The sequence below is a fragment of the Salmo salar genome, chromosome 09 (genome assembly GCF_965601325.2).
Source record: "Salmo salar chromosome 09, fSalSal1, whole genome shotgun sequence".
Lineage (NCBI taxonomy): Eukaryota > Metazoa > Chordata > Actinopteri > Salmoniformes > Salmonidae > Salmo > Salmo salar.
Genome location: NC_138299.1, coordinates 26,257,340 through 26,272,542, shown reverse-complemented (window position 1 = coordinate 26,272,542; position 15,203 = coordinate 26,257,340). Strand labels below are relative to the sequence as shown.

At 42.3% G+C, this 15,203-nt stretch overlaps 1 protein-coding gene across 10 annotated transcripts in view; it reads left to right on the top strand.

Moving 5' to 3' along the window:
• The first annotated feature begins 7,478 nt into the window (after window positions 1-7,478).
• Window positions 7,479-15,203, top strand: part of LOC106610960 (kinesin light chain 1) — a 52,783-nt gene continuing 45,058 nt past the window's right edge. For 9 of the 10 annotated variants that reach the window (XR_006770975.2, XM_045723514.2, XM_014210694.3 and 6 more), the window contains exon 1: window positions 7,525-7,951. The gene's annotated coding sequence lies outside the window, so the exon portion shown is untranslated. The other variant, XM_014210690.3, reaches the window with a different exon arrangement.

The window sequence follows — 15,203 nt, the reverse complement described above, 5'->3', positions numbered from 1 at the left end:
GTGTTTTCCTTCTTCACTAAATAAAAAGGAGATGAGTGTACATTTCCCGCTGCGTCTTGGTCTCTACCCTACGACACCCGTGACAGTCCATATGGTAGTGAGAGGAAACGCCAACCGGATGTCTCACATTTATACATCCAGTGAAATATCTGTCTCATCTATCTGTGGCCACGCAATCGTGGGTGAACAGGAAGTAATGAAGAGGGCTGAGGACACACCCCTGGGGGGCCCCTGTATTAAGAGTCAGTGTGGAGAAGGTGTTGTTGTCAGACCTCAACCTGTGGTCTGCCTGTCAGGAAGTCCAGGATCCAGTTGCAGAGGGTGGTGTCCAGACGTAGGGCTTTGAGCTTGGTGGCGAGCTTGGAGGGAACAATCGTGTTGTGATACACTTTTACTGTGTTTCCTGGTTATTTTACTTAATTTCCACAGCATCTGGCTAGCATAAGCCTCCTTGGACCCTAAATGAAATATCCTATGTAGCAACAGCCAAGCTAAGCAGGAACCTATTAGAAAATGTGTTTTGAGTGAGCTATAATAAATATAGACAACACATTTTACCCACCAGATGGCAGCACTGCACTGTTTCTCAAATATTCAAGTGAATATGTAATACAGTACTGTAGTAGTGTATTCTTTTTTTCCTTTACGGTGTGATGTGTTCTAAGGCTATTTCTGTTTCTCCATTTAGGAAAAAGATACCTTCATCCTCTCACAACACAGAAAGGCTTGATTGAGAGAGATGAGAAAGGTAAGCTGATATTGTGCTCTGAAAGTATGAAGGATATCAAACTGATTGACAGGGGGATGGCTGAAATGTCTTGATGTTTGTTGTTCCTTTTATTTTCTCAGGAAGGAAAATGCAATTTTTTCACTGTTTAGAGGCCGTCTTACTATAAACTTTAAGTTGCAATAAGTACATTAGGAACTATGACTTAGAAATGATCAAACAGGTGAAAAGGAATATGTGAATATGATGAGTTCTCTCCTATTTATTGTTGTCTTCCTCATCCCTCCCCTCATCTCATTAACAGGGACTGGTACAGACGTAACTTCAAAATCACCTAGCTTACGGCAGAATGGCTTTCCACGACATCTGGATAATGCTTACAGAGAGAAGAGGCTGGAAGAAAGGAGGCCCTACCAGATGATAATCCTATTTGCCACATCTTCAGTTTAAGCCTACTGGAGAGTGTGTGCCCTCAGGCCTGGAAGGAAGCTAAAGTCATTCCGCTACCCAAGAATAGTAAAGCCCCCTTTACTGGCTCAAATAGCCAACCAATCAGCCTGTTACCAACCCTTAGTAAACTGCTGGAAAAAATGGTGTTTGACCAGATACAATGATATTTTACAGTAAACAAATTGTTATGGCTTTACACCCCCTGCGATGATGTGGATAAAGAGTTACTTGTCTAACAGAACACACAGGGTGTTCTTTAATGGAAGCCTTTCAAATATAATCCAGTTGGAATCCGGAATTCCCCAGGGTAGCTGTTTAGGCCCCTTGCTTTTTTTCCATTCCTACCAACGACATGCCACTTACTTTGAGTAAAGCCAGAGTGTCTATGTATGCGGATGACTCAACACTATACATGTCAGCTACTACAGCGACTGAAATGACCGCAACACTCAAAGAGCTGAAGTTAGTTTCAGAGTGGGTGGCAAAGAATAAGTTAGCCCTAAATATTTCTAAAACTAAAAGCATTGTATTTGGAACTAAACCCTAAACCTAAACTACATCTTGTAATAAATAATGTGGAAATTGAGCAAATTGAGATGACTAAACTGCTTGGAGTAATCCCAGATTGTAAACTGTCATGGTCAAAACATATTGATGCAGCAGTAGCTAAGATGCGAAGAAGTCTGTCTATAATAAAGCGATGCTCTGCCTTAACACTTTCAACAAGGCAGGTCCTACAGGCCCTAGTTTTGTCGCACCTTGACTGTTCAGTTGTGTAGTTAGGTGCCACAAAAAAGGACTTAGGAAAATTGCAATTGGCTCAAAACAGGGCAGCACGGCTGGCCCTTGGATGTACACAGAGAGCTAATATTAATAATATGCATGTCAATCTCTCCTGGCTGAAAGTGGAGGAGAGATTGACTTCATCACTACTGCGACCTGTATGCTCGTTGGCTGACCCTCGCTACATATTCGTCGCCAAACCCACTGGCTCCAGGACATCTATAAGTCTTTGCTAGTAAAACCCCACTTTATCTCAGCTCAATGGTCACCATAGCAACACCCACCCGTAGCACGCGCACCAGCAGGTATATTTCACTGGTGATCCCCAAAGCCAACACCTCTTTGGCCGCCTTTCCTTCCAGTTCTCTGCTGCCAATGACTGGAATGAATCGCAAAAATCACTGAAGCTGGAGACTTAAATCTCACTCTCAAACTTTAAGCATCATCTGTCAGAACAGAACAGTCAGAACTGTACCTGTACACAGCCCATCTGTAAATAGCACACCCAACGACCTCATCCCCATATTATTTTTTTGCACATCTGCCACTCCAGTGTTAATGCTAAATAGTAATTATTTTGCCTCTATGGCCTATTTATTGCCTTACCTCCCTAATCTTACTACATTTGCACACACTGTACATAGACTTTTTCTATTGTGTTATTGACTGTACGTTTGTTTATCCCATGTGTTGTTGTCGCACTGCTTTACTTTATCTTGGTCAAGTCGCAGATGTAAATGAGAACTTGTTCTCAACTGGCCTACCTGGTTAAAGGTGAAATAAAAACATGAGAGGTATTAACACATGTTGAGTGCACCGAGCTGTCTGTCTAAACTACTGGCACACAGCTCGGACACCCATGCATACCCCACAAGAGGTCTCTTCACAGTCCCCAAGTCCAGAACAGACTATGGGAGGCACACAGCACTACGTGGAACTCTATTCTACATAAAGTAACTGATGCAAGCAGTAAAATTAGATTTAAAAAACAGATTAAAAAAAAAACACCTTATGGAACAGTGGGGACTGTGAAGCAACAAAACGCATGCATACACGATAACATACATACACATGGATTTAGTACTGTAGATATGTGGTAGTGGTGCAGTAGGGGCCTGAGGGCACACAGTGTGTTGTGAAATCTGTGAATGTATTGTAATATTTTTAATGTTCCTGTCACGGGCGTCGTAAGGATTGGACCAAGGTGCAGCGGGAATGTGAATGCTCATCTTCTTTATTAAATTCGAAGAAAACGAAACGAACACTAAATACAAAAAAAACAACGAGAAACAGTCCTGTAAGGAATACACTACACAAGGAACAACTACCCACAAAATCCCACAGAAAAACACCCCTCTTAAATAGGACCTTCAATTAGAAGCAACTAGGAGCAGCTGCTTCCAATTGAAGGTCATCCTCATTAACTAAACATAGAACTAGACATACTAGATAAACATAGATATATAGTAACATGGAACATAGCCCAACAAACCCCGAAACACTCTAAGTAGACACCCCCTGCCACGTCCTGACCAAACTCCAATAACAAATAACCCCTTATACTGGTCAGGACGTGACAGTTCCACTCTGTTCACCGGACGTGCTACCTGTCCCAGACCTGCTGTTTTCAACTCTCTAGAGACAGCAGGAGCAGTAGAGATACTCTCAATGATCAGCTATGAAAAGCCAACTGACATTTACTCTTGAGGTGCTGACTTGTTGCACCCTCGACAACTGTGATTATTATTATTTGACCATGCTGGTCATTTATGAACATTTGAACATCTTGGCCATGTTCTGTTATAATCTCCACCCGGCACAGCCAGAAGAGGACTGGCCACCCCTCATAGCCTGGTTCCTCTCTAGGTTTCTTCCTAGGTTTTGGCCTTTCTAGGGAGTTTTTCCTAGCCACCGTGCTTCTACACCTGCATTGCTTGCTGTTTGAGGTTTTAGGCTGGGTTTCTGTATAGCACATTGAGATATCAGTTGATGTAAGAAGGCCTATATAAATACATTTAATTTGATTTAAAATTGTATAAACTGCCTTAATTTTGCTGGACCCCAGGAAGAGTAGCTGCTACTTTGGCATAAATACAAAATACTCAATAAATATGGTCTATTCTGTTCCATGATCACCTTAGTGTTCAGTCTTTATTTGGTGTAACAGTTGAGTGAGCGTAGAAACCATAGGTAGGAACACAGCACTCCCACCACCAACAGTGATATATCGAGTCACTAGTTATTATGATCTGGGCTTATAAAAGAACAGAGTAGTGTTAGACATACAGTACCAGTCAAAAGTTTGGACACACCTACTCATTCAAGGGATTTTCTTTATTTATACTATTTTCTACATTGTAGAATGAAACATGAAATAACACATATGGAATCATGTCGTAACCAAAAAAGTGTTAAACAAATCAAAATAGATTTTAGATTCTTCAAAGTAGCCACCCTTTGCCTTGATGACAGCTTTGCACACTCTTGGCATTCTGTCAACCAGCTTTATGAGGAATGCTTTTCAACAGTCTTGAAGGAGTTCCCACATATGTTGAGCTTCTCCTTCACTCTGCGGGCCAACTCATCCCAAGCCATCTCAATTGTGTTGAGGTTGGGTGATTGTGGAGGCAAGGTCATCTGATGCAGCACTCCATCACTCTCCTTCTTGGTCAAATAGCCCTTACACAGCCTGGAGGTGTGTTTGGTCATTGTCCTGTTGAAAAACAAATGATAGTCCCACTAAGTGCAAACCAGATGGAATGGTGTATCGCTACAGAATGCTGTGGTAGCCATGCTGGTTAAGTGTGCCTTGAATTCAAAATAAATCACTGAGATTGTCACCAGCAAAGCACCCCCACACCATAACACCTCATCCTCCATGCTGAGAACCACACATGCGGAGATCATCCATTTTTTTTTAAACATTTTTTGTCATTTAGCAGACGCTCTTATCCAGAGCAACTTACAGTAGTGAATGCATACATTTCATTTCATGCATTTTTTTTTTTTGTACTGGCCCCCCCGTGGGAATCGAACCCACAACCCTGGCGTTGCACACACCATGCTGGCATTGGAAACACCATGCTCTACCAACTGAGCCACAAGGAAGACCGCTGTCTCACAAAGACACAGTGGATGGAACCAAAAATCTCAGAATTGGACTCGTCAGACCAAACGACAGATTTCCACCGGTCTAATATCCATTGCTCGTGTTTCTTAGCCCAAGCTAGTCTCTTCTTATTTGTGTCCTTTAGTAGTGGTTTCTTTGCAGCAATTCAACCATGTTTTTTAGTTCGATACCATTCGGCCATCAGATTTGCCACCAATGCTCCTTATATGACACATCACTGCACTCTATACTCCTCTGTAAACTGGTCATCTCTGTATACCCGTCGCAAGACCCACTGGTTGATGCTTATTTATAAAACCCTCTTAGGCCTCACTCCCCCTTATCTGAGATATCGACTGCAGCCCTCATCCTCCACATACAACAACCGTTCTGCCAGTCACATTCTCTTAAAGGTCCCCAAAGCACACACGTCCCTGGGTCGCTCGTCTTTTCAGTTCGCTGCAGCTAACGACTGGAACGAGCTGCAACAAACACAAACTGGACAGTTTTATCTCAATCTCTTCATTCAAAGACTCAATCATGGGCACTCTTAATGACAGCTGTGGCTGCTTTCCATGATGTATTGTTGTCTCTACCTTCTTGCCCTTTGTGCTGTTGTCTGTGCCCAATAATGTTTGTACCATGTTTTGTGCTGCTACCATTTTGTGCTGCTGCCATGTTGTTTTGCAACTATGTTGTTGTCTTAGGTCTCTCTTTATGTAGTGTTTTGTTGTGTTTCTTGTCATGATGTGTGTTTTGTCCTATATTTTATTATTATTATTTTTCGTTTTTTTTTTTTTTTATCCCATCCCCGCAGGAGGCCGTTTGCCTTTTGGTAGGCCGTCATTGTAAATAAGAATTTGTTCTTAACTGACTTGCCTATGTAACAGTTTAGTTTCCGTCCCTCTCCTCGCCCCTACCTGGGCTCGAACCAGGGACCCTCTGCACACATAGACAACAGCCACCCTTGAAGCATCGTTACCCATCGCTCCACAAAATCCACGGTCCTTGCAGAGCAAGGGGAACAACTACTTCAAGGTCTCAGAGCGAGTGACGTCACCGATTGAAACGCTATTAGCGCACACCCCGCTAACTAGCTAGCCATTTCACATCGGTTACACCTAGTTAAATAAATGTTAAATAAAGTAAAATAATAAATTAAGGCCTGATTCACGCAGTCTCCTCTGAACAATTGATGTTGAGATGTATCTGTTACTTGAACTCTGTGAAGCATTAATTTGGGCTGCAATTTCTGAGGCTGGTAACTCTAATGAACTTATACATTGCAGCAGAGGTAACTCTGGGTCTTCCTTTTCTGTGGCGATCCTCATGAGAGCCAGTTTCATCATAGGGCTTGATGGTTTTTGCGAGGGCACTTGAAGAAACTTTCAAAGTTCTTGAAGTTTTCTGTATTGACTGACCTTTATGTCTTAAAGTAATGATGGACTATCGTTTCTCTTTGTTTATTTGAGCTGTTCTTGCCATATAATGGACTTGGTCTTTTACCAAATAGGGCTATTTCTGTTTACCACCCTTACCTTGTCACAACACAACTGATTGGCTCAAATGTATTAAGAAGGAAAGAAATTCCACAAATTAACTTTTAACAAGGCACATCTGTTTATTGAAATGCATTCCAGGTGACTACTTCCTGAAGCTGGTTGAGAAAATGCCAAGAGTGTGCAAAGCTGTCATCAAGGCAAAGGGTGGCTGCTTTGAAGAATCTCAAATATAAAATATATTTTAACTTTTTTGGTTACTACATGATTCCATATGTGCTATTTCATAGTTTTGATGTCTTCACTATTATTCTACAATGTAGAACATTGGAAAAATAAAGAAAAACCCTTGAATGAGTAGGTGTGTCCAAACTTTTGACTGGTACTGAATCTAATCAAAATTATGGAGTTGATTGATTGTATGATAGAGCTTTTGTGCATATACATTTTATTAATTCAACATGTTAATGACAACACTTCATTAATCAATATATATATGCTACAGTAAACAATCGATGGCATTGTCGCAATGTTATTGTCGCTTCCCCTTTAAAGGAGCAATCAGCAGTTTATACATCCGTTTTTGGACTTAGTAATTAATGATATGTACCCATTGAGTCTTGACTGGCTCATGAGCTTATTTCAACTGTCCTACCTAGTCAGAACCCAAAATATAAGTTTTGTTTACTACAAGTTTTATAAACAAAGTAAACGAACACTATAAAACCTCAAAACATGGTTAAAATTATAATTTTGAAATCATGGATTGTCGGTCTTTGCATCCATAGCTTTGTTTATGAATTTGAGAGTGGTACATTTCTCCAGCCCCATCACTCATCTTTTTTACAAGAACAGTGGATACGCTTTGTGATTGTTTCTACTCCTGATTGCCCCTTTAATCTAAATATGATGACATCATGATCAAGGAAGGGAGCTGGGTCGCGAGGAAGGTAACGCCATTTTCGCACAGCGTTAGTCCGACTAAATGTGTCTCTAAAGACGTTAGACCTAGCTGGTTAGTTACATGAAATGAAAAGTAGCTCGTGTATTTAGCTAACTTGAAAGATCATGTAACACAGGCGAATATATGTCATTTTTGTTTCGCAATCTCTTGACGTACTTTGGTATGTAGTCACCGACGATGCAGCGATAAGCAATCAAATTCGCGGCGTGACAGTTAGGTTAAGGTTAGCTAGCTAAACTGCATTGGTTTGGGTATCTCCAGTCAGTAAGGAAGAAAAGCGCAAGATATTAAATAGTTAGCTGAGCTAAGTTTATAAACAGTTAATAACTTGGTCTTTGAGGTATACAACATTTCAGTTTTGAATCAGATTGAAGTCGGACTAACACTTTACTTGGGGGCAACGGATGTTCAATAGAACGGTAAGATTGACTGGCTGGGATTGTCTGTCAGTGGCAGCTAATGTTGACTACCAGCTAGCGTTAGCTAGTTAGATGCCGAACAGACTATTGCCGATATCATTGCATCTAGTTAAAGCAATCTCTTTCTGTTCAATTAACAGAAATACATTTAATCTGAGAAATTATAACATGTTGCGTACAGCATGTGGCTAGCTAGCTACAGTACACTTGTTATTGATTTATCCTGAGATTAGGTTGTTAGGAGTATTCAGTTAGTTTATGCTAGCTAGCTACAGTAATTTATCTGTTATAAACACAAACCACGCACTAAAACTGCGGCTAGCTAGGTTTGAGGACACTTAACAGGTACTACCGATTCCTCCATTTATAGCATATGAATAGTTAATTAGATAACCGAGAAGGGGACCTTAATGAAAACAGTTCAGTTGGCCAAGTATCTATGTGTCTACAGTAGCTAGATATATGTTCTCCTCACCCTCTGAGCTACTGTTTTTTTCTGTGACTGCTTGCCTAGCGTTGATGGTTGTCATTGAAATTCAGGATGGATGTTCTGTAGGAGGACTCTTGTGCCCTCTGAAAGTGTGTGTGTGTTGATCAGGAGTATGTAGACGCTGTGGTGACTAGGGATACTGAACCCAGTGTATTTTGGCTGGCAGCTGGGGGTTTGAAAGTCAGGTGGCTGTGAATGTGAATTCTACTAGGCTGTGTGGAACTGAGGAACTTGCCACTATCGTGGAGTCTCAGAGCTGGCAGATGTTTTGTGTAGTTTTTTTCTTCATTTTTGGATGAATAGTACAGCTGAAGTAATACTATACACACACACACTGTACCTACCCCACACCATCAATACCCACCCTTCATTTCTTGCTTCTCGAGCTGCATTGAATTACCAAAAATATCCATGGGTCCACACATGTTTACTGAACTCGCAAAAATAAGTGAAGGGTTGTTTTGAAGCTGATTATGTCCTGGCCTGAGTGTGAAGATGGCCCAGGGCAAAGTAACCATGCAAATCCCTTAGACTGGAGCCCAAGGGAAGCTGCCATCTATAAATTGTGGATGCTGCATAGTACATGGATAGAACAATGACACACACACACACACACTGAAGGCCCTGCCTGTTGTTTTAGACACTGTTGTGGTCAGTGTGGGGTGGCTGGTTGGGTGGGAACGTTTCTCTCAGTATCCTTGCTCCGGAGTCACAGTTGATGATTATCAGCTTGCACAAGGCTGACTAACCCTATGAGTAGTCTTACATAATCTCTACATCTTAATGCAAGAATGTTCACCAGTACAAGCACTGTGTTGGTTCCTCTTATTCACTGATTGGTTTTTGCTTTCTCTGCTATAGTGGAGGTGTTATAAAACCTTGCCGTCAAGCAGGGAAATGGTTCCAATTGTTTTTCCACCATTAATATTTCCCATAGTGGATTTTAGAAACACTTAAAATAAGGACTGTTTTTTGTGTAGGCTTATCCTGGCGTGATGTTTTGATAACCATCTAAACCTCTCTTGGACAGGGGGACTTTTATCAATATATCCAGATCTATTTACTCTCAGATTCGAAAATATTAATTAGCATCAAAGTAGACATCATGCAAAACTACAAATCCCTGCAAGCTCCTGCACGTCATCTCTAGCTGACACCTTTGCTAACAGGTATTGTGTCAATTTAAAACTTGCACAAGACAGTTCTCAGAATTGTCCTTTTAAAGAAATGTAGCCAATTTATTCATTACTACATTTAGCTAACATTAGTTTAATCCAGAGATTTGGCAGTCTTGTCCAGATCATGGCATTTGTAGTTCTTTATGATAGCCACATTAGAAGCTAATTAGCATTTATTTTTTGGGGTGTAAATACAGTCAAATATATTGATAAAAGTCACCGGCCCATCAACGCGGCTAATTTTAGAGTCCCCCATCTTGGCGATATTGAGACATTTTTGCATTTTAAGCATATTTTCTGCCATTCTATACATTATTCAATGGAGTTGATTTTTTTTGTTGCAGTTTTAAAGCAAATTTCCTGCAGTTCTATGCATTTTTTATGGCTCATGCTGTGTTCTTTTGCTTAATCATATACTGAGCCAATCAGATGTTTTATTATTAAGTTATTGACCGTTACAGTTGAAGTCAGAAGTTTACATACACTTATGTTGGAGTCATTAACTTATTTTTCAGCCACAAATTTCTTGTTAACAAACTACAGTTTTGGCAAGTCGGTTAGGACATCTACTTTGTGCATGACACTAGTCATTTTTCCAACAATTGTTTACAGACAGATTATTTCACTTATAATTCACTGTATCACAATTCCAGTGGGTCAGAAGTTTACATACACTAAGTTGACTGTGCCTTTAAACAGCTTGGACAATTCCAGAAAAATATGTCATGGCTTTAGAAGCTTCTGATAGGCTAATTGATATAATTGTAGGTGTGGATGTATTTCAAGGCCTACCTTCAAACTCAGTGCCTCTTTGCTTGACATCATGGGAACATCAAAAGAAATCAGCCCAGACCTAAAAAATGGTATACCTCCACAAGTCTAATTTATCCTTGGGAGCAATTTCCAAATGCCTGAAGGTACCACGTTCATCTGTACAAACAATAGTATGCAAGTATAAACACCATGGGACCACACATAACGTCATACCGCTCAGGAAGGAGACGCGTTCTGTCTCCTAGAGATGAACGTACTTTGGTGCAAAAAGTGCAAATCAATCCCAGAACAACAGCAAAGGACCTTTTGAAGATGCTGGAGTAAACGGGTACAAAAGCATCTATATCCCTTTAAAACAAGTCCTATATCGCCATTACCTGAAAGGCCGCTCAGCAAGGAAGAAGCCACTGCTCCAAAACCGCCATAAAAAAGCCAGACTACGGTTTGCAACTGCACATGGGGACAAAGATCGTACTTTTTTGAGAAATGTCCTCTGGTCTGATGAAACAAAAATAGAACTGTTTGGCCATAATGACCATCGTTATGTTTGAAGGAAAAAGGGAGAGGCTTGCAAGCCAAAGAACACCATCCCAACCGTGAAGCACGGGGGTGGCAACATCATGTTGTAGGGGTGCTTTGCTGCAGGAGGGACTGGTGCACTTCACAAAATAGATGGCATCAGGTAAGAAAATGATGTGGATATATTGTAGCAACATCTCAAGACTTCAGTCATGAAGTTAAAGCTTGGTCGCAAATGGGTCTTCCAAATGGACAATGACCCTAAGCATACTTCCAAAGTTGTCAAAATGGCTTAAGGACAACACAGTCAAGGTATTGGAGTGGCCATCACAAAGCCCTGACCTCAATCCTATAGACAATTTGTGGGCAGAACTGAAAAAGCGTGTGCGAGCAAGGAGGCCTACAAACCTGACTCAGTTACACCAGCTCTGTCAGGAGGAATGGGCCAAAATTCACCCATCTTATTGTGGGAAGCTTGTGGAAGGCTACCCGAAGCGTTTGACCCAAGTGTCGCCACCATGCTCGATGCTATGTACAAGGACCGCTACTTCGATGCCGACAAGAAAAAAGGTTTACGTGAAGTGTTACATACACAGCTGGACAAGATAAAAACGGACACAGTGACAATGCGCTCCGAGGAAGAGGGGCCACGGACAGACAGAACTGAAACTTCACTGCTTGACTTATGATGAAATCCTGGTTGAATGAAACGACTGAACAAATGAACAAGGACACAGCACAGCAAGTAAGTGAAATAGGTTTTGATTATGTTTTACTGGTAATCGGGACATACGTAAATGCCAACAAAATAACTTTGGTCAGTGGTGTGTGTGTGTCTGTGTGTGTAACCTTTTATTTAACTAGGCAAGTCAGTTAAGAACAAATTGTTATTTACAATTACTGCCTACCCTGGCCAAACCCGGACGGCGCTGGGCCAATTGTGCGTTGCCCTATGGGACTCCCAATCATGGCCGAATGTGATTCAGCCTGGATTCGAACCAGGGACTCTAGTGACGCCTCTTGCACTGAGATGTAGTGCCTTAGACCTCTGTGTGTGTGTGTGTGTGTGTGTGTGTGTGAACTAGTTAACTGTACTAGAATGCTTAAAAGGCCGCTAAAATTGTAAATATTGGTATTGTTTATTTATTTTTTGGCAATATTGGTGTCGGCCAAAAATGTCATATCGGTGCATCACTAGTTATGTGTAAGTTCCCACTCTTGGCCAATTTCAATGCTAGAAAAAAGTATTTCCCAGGTATTTTTAGTACCTTCTCAGAAAAAGTATAAAATCACTTATGTCAAATTAAGAGGATGTTGAAAATGGGACATTAATAACTAACATCTTATGTTTCTCCGAGACGTAACAAAGAAACTGACAACATAGAGCTGGCGGGATTTTCCATGCACCAGCAGAACAGAGACGCTACCTCTGGTAAGACTAGGGGTGAGGGTGTGTCTTTTTGTCAAATACAGCTGGTGCGCGATGTCTAATATTAAAGAAGTCTAGGTATTGCTCGCTTGAGGTAGAGTACCTTATGATAAGCTGTAGACCACACTATCTACCAAAAAAGTTCTCATCTGTATTATTCGTTGCCGTCTATTTACCACCACAAAGCGACGCTGGCACTAACACGGCTCTCAACCAACTCTATAAGGCCATAAGCAAAGAAGAAAATGCTCACCCGGAAGCGGCGCTCCTAGTGGCCGGGGATTTTAATGCAGGCAAACTTAAATCAGTTTTACCACATTTTTACCAGCATGTCACATGTGCAACTAGGGGGAAAAAATCCTAGACCTCCTTTACTCACACAGAGATGCATTAAAAGCTCTCCCCCACCCTCCATTTGGCAAATCTGACCACAATTCTATCCTCCTGATTCCATCTTACAAGCAAAAACTAAAGTAGGATGTACCAGTGACTCGCTCAATACGGAAGGGGTCAGATGACACGGCTGCTACACTAAAGGACTGTTTTGCTAGCACAGACTGGAATATGTTCCGGGATTCATCCAATGCCATTGAGGAATACCCCACCTCAGTCATCGGCTTCATCAATAAGTGCATCGACGACGTCGTCCCCACAGTGACTGTACGTACATAACCCAACCAGAAGCCATGGATTTACAGGCAACACCCGCATCGAGCTAAAGGCTAGAGCTGCCGCTTTCAAGGAGTGGGAGACTAACCCGGACGCTTATAATAAATCCCCCTATGCCCTCACACTAACCATCAAACAAGCAAAGCGTCATTGCAGGATTAAGATTGAATCCTACTACACCGGCTCTGACACTCGTCAGATGTGGCAGGGTTTGAAAACTATTACCGACTACAAAGGGAAATCCAGAAGCGAGCTGTCCAGTGACGCGAGCCTACCAGACGAGCTAAATGCCTTTTATGCTCGCTTCGAGGCAAGCAACACTGAAGCATGCACGAGAGCACCAGCTGTTCTGGATGACTGTGTGATAACGCTCTTGGTAGCCGACGTGAACAAAACCTTTTAAACAGGTCAACATTCACAAAGCCACTGGGCCAGACGGATAACCAGGACATGTACTCAAAGCATGCACGGACCAACTGTCAAGTGTCTTCACTGACATTCTCTCCCTGACCAAGTCTGTAATACCTACATGTTCCAAGCAGACCACCGTAGTCCCTGTGCCCAAGGAAGCGAATGTAAGCTGCCTAAATTATTACCGCCCCGTGGCACTCACGTCAGTAGCCCATGAAGTGCTTTGAAAGGCTGGTCATGGCTCACATCTGCATCCTCCCGGACACCCACTCCAATTCGCATACTGCACCAACAGACCTACAGATGACTCCACACCGCCCTTTCTCACCTGGACAAAAGGAACACCTATGTGAGAATGCTGTTCATCGACTACAGCTCAGCGTTCAACACCATAGTGCCCACGAAGCTCATCACTAAGCAAAGTACTCTGGGACTAAACACCTCCCTCTGCAACTGGATCCTGGACTTCCTGATGGGCCGCCCCCAGGTGGTAAGAGTAGGCAATAACACGTCTGCCACACTGGTCCTTAACACCGGGGCCCCTCAGGGGTGTGTACCCCTCCTGTATTCCCTGTTCACCCACGACTGCATGGTTAAACATGACTCCAACACCATCATTAAGTTTGCTGACGACACCGTGGTATGCCTGATCACCGACAACAATGAGACGGGCTATAGGGAGGTCAGAGAACTGGCAGTGTGGTGCCAGGACAACAACTTTTCCCTCATTGTGAGCAAGACAAAGGAGCTGATCGTGGACTACAGGAAAAGGTGGGCCGAACAGGCCCCCATTAACGTCGATGGGGCTGTAGTGGAACGGGTCGAGAGTTTAAAGTTCCTTGGTGTCCACGTCACCAACAAACTATCATGGTCCAAACATATCAAGACAGTCATGAAGAATGGACGACAAAACCTTTTCCCCCTCAGGAGACTGAAAAGATTTGTAATGGGCCCCCAGATCCTCAAAATGTTCTACAGCTGCACCATCGAGAGTATCCTGACCGGTTGCATCACCGCCTGGTATGGCAACGTATCGGCATCTGACCGTAAGGCCAGAGGGTAGTGCAAACGGCCCAGTACATCACTGGGGCCAAGCTTCCTGCCATCCAGGACCTATATAATAGGCGGTGTCAGAGGAAAAGCCCATAAAATTGTCAGAGACTCCAGTCACCCAAGTTATATACTTTTCTCTGCTACCACACGGCAAGTGGTACCAGAGCTCCAAGTATAGGACCAAAAGGCTCCTCAACAGCTTCCACCCCCAAGCCAATAGACAGACTGCTGAATAATTCATAAAAATCGCCACCGGACAATTTACATTGACAGCCCCACTCTTGTACACTGCTGCTACTCGTTTGTTTGTTACCTATGCATAGTCACTTCGGCCCCACCTACATGTACAGATTACCTCAACTAGCCTGTACCCCTGCACACTGACTCGGTGCCTCGTTATTCTTAGTTACTTTTTATTATTACTTTTTAAGTTAGCCTACTTGGTAAATATTTTCTTCTTCTTGAACTGCACTGTTGGTTAAGGGCTTGTAAGTATTTCACGGTAAAGTCTGCACTTGTATTTGGCGCATGTGTCAAATAAAGTTTGATTTGAGATTCATGTGCTCAAATATGCACGTAACATATATATTTTATGGGGGCTCATTACTATTTCTTGCCAATTGAAAACATGAGTTTTTCATGCTAGCTTTCGTGTCGACATTTCAGTCACACAGTAGCAACGTAACATGGTGAACTACTACAAGATAATATATTTCAGGGAGTCACAGT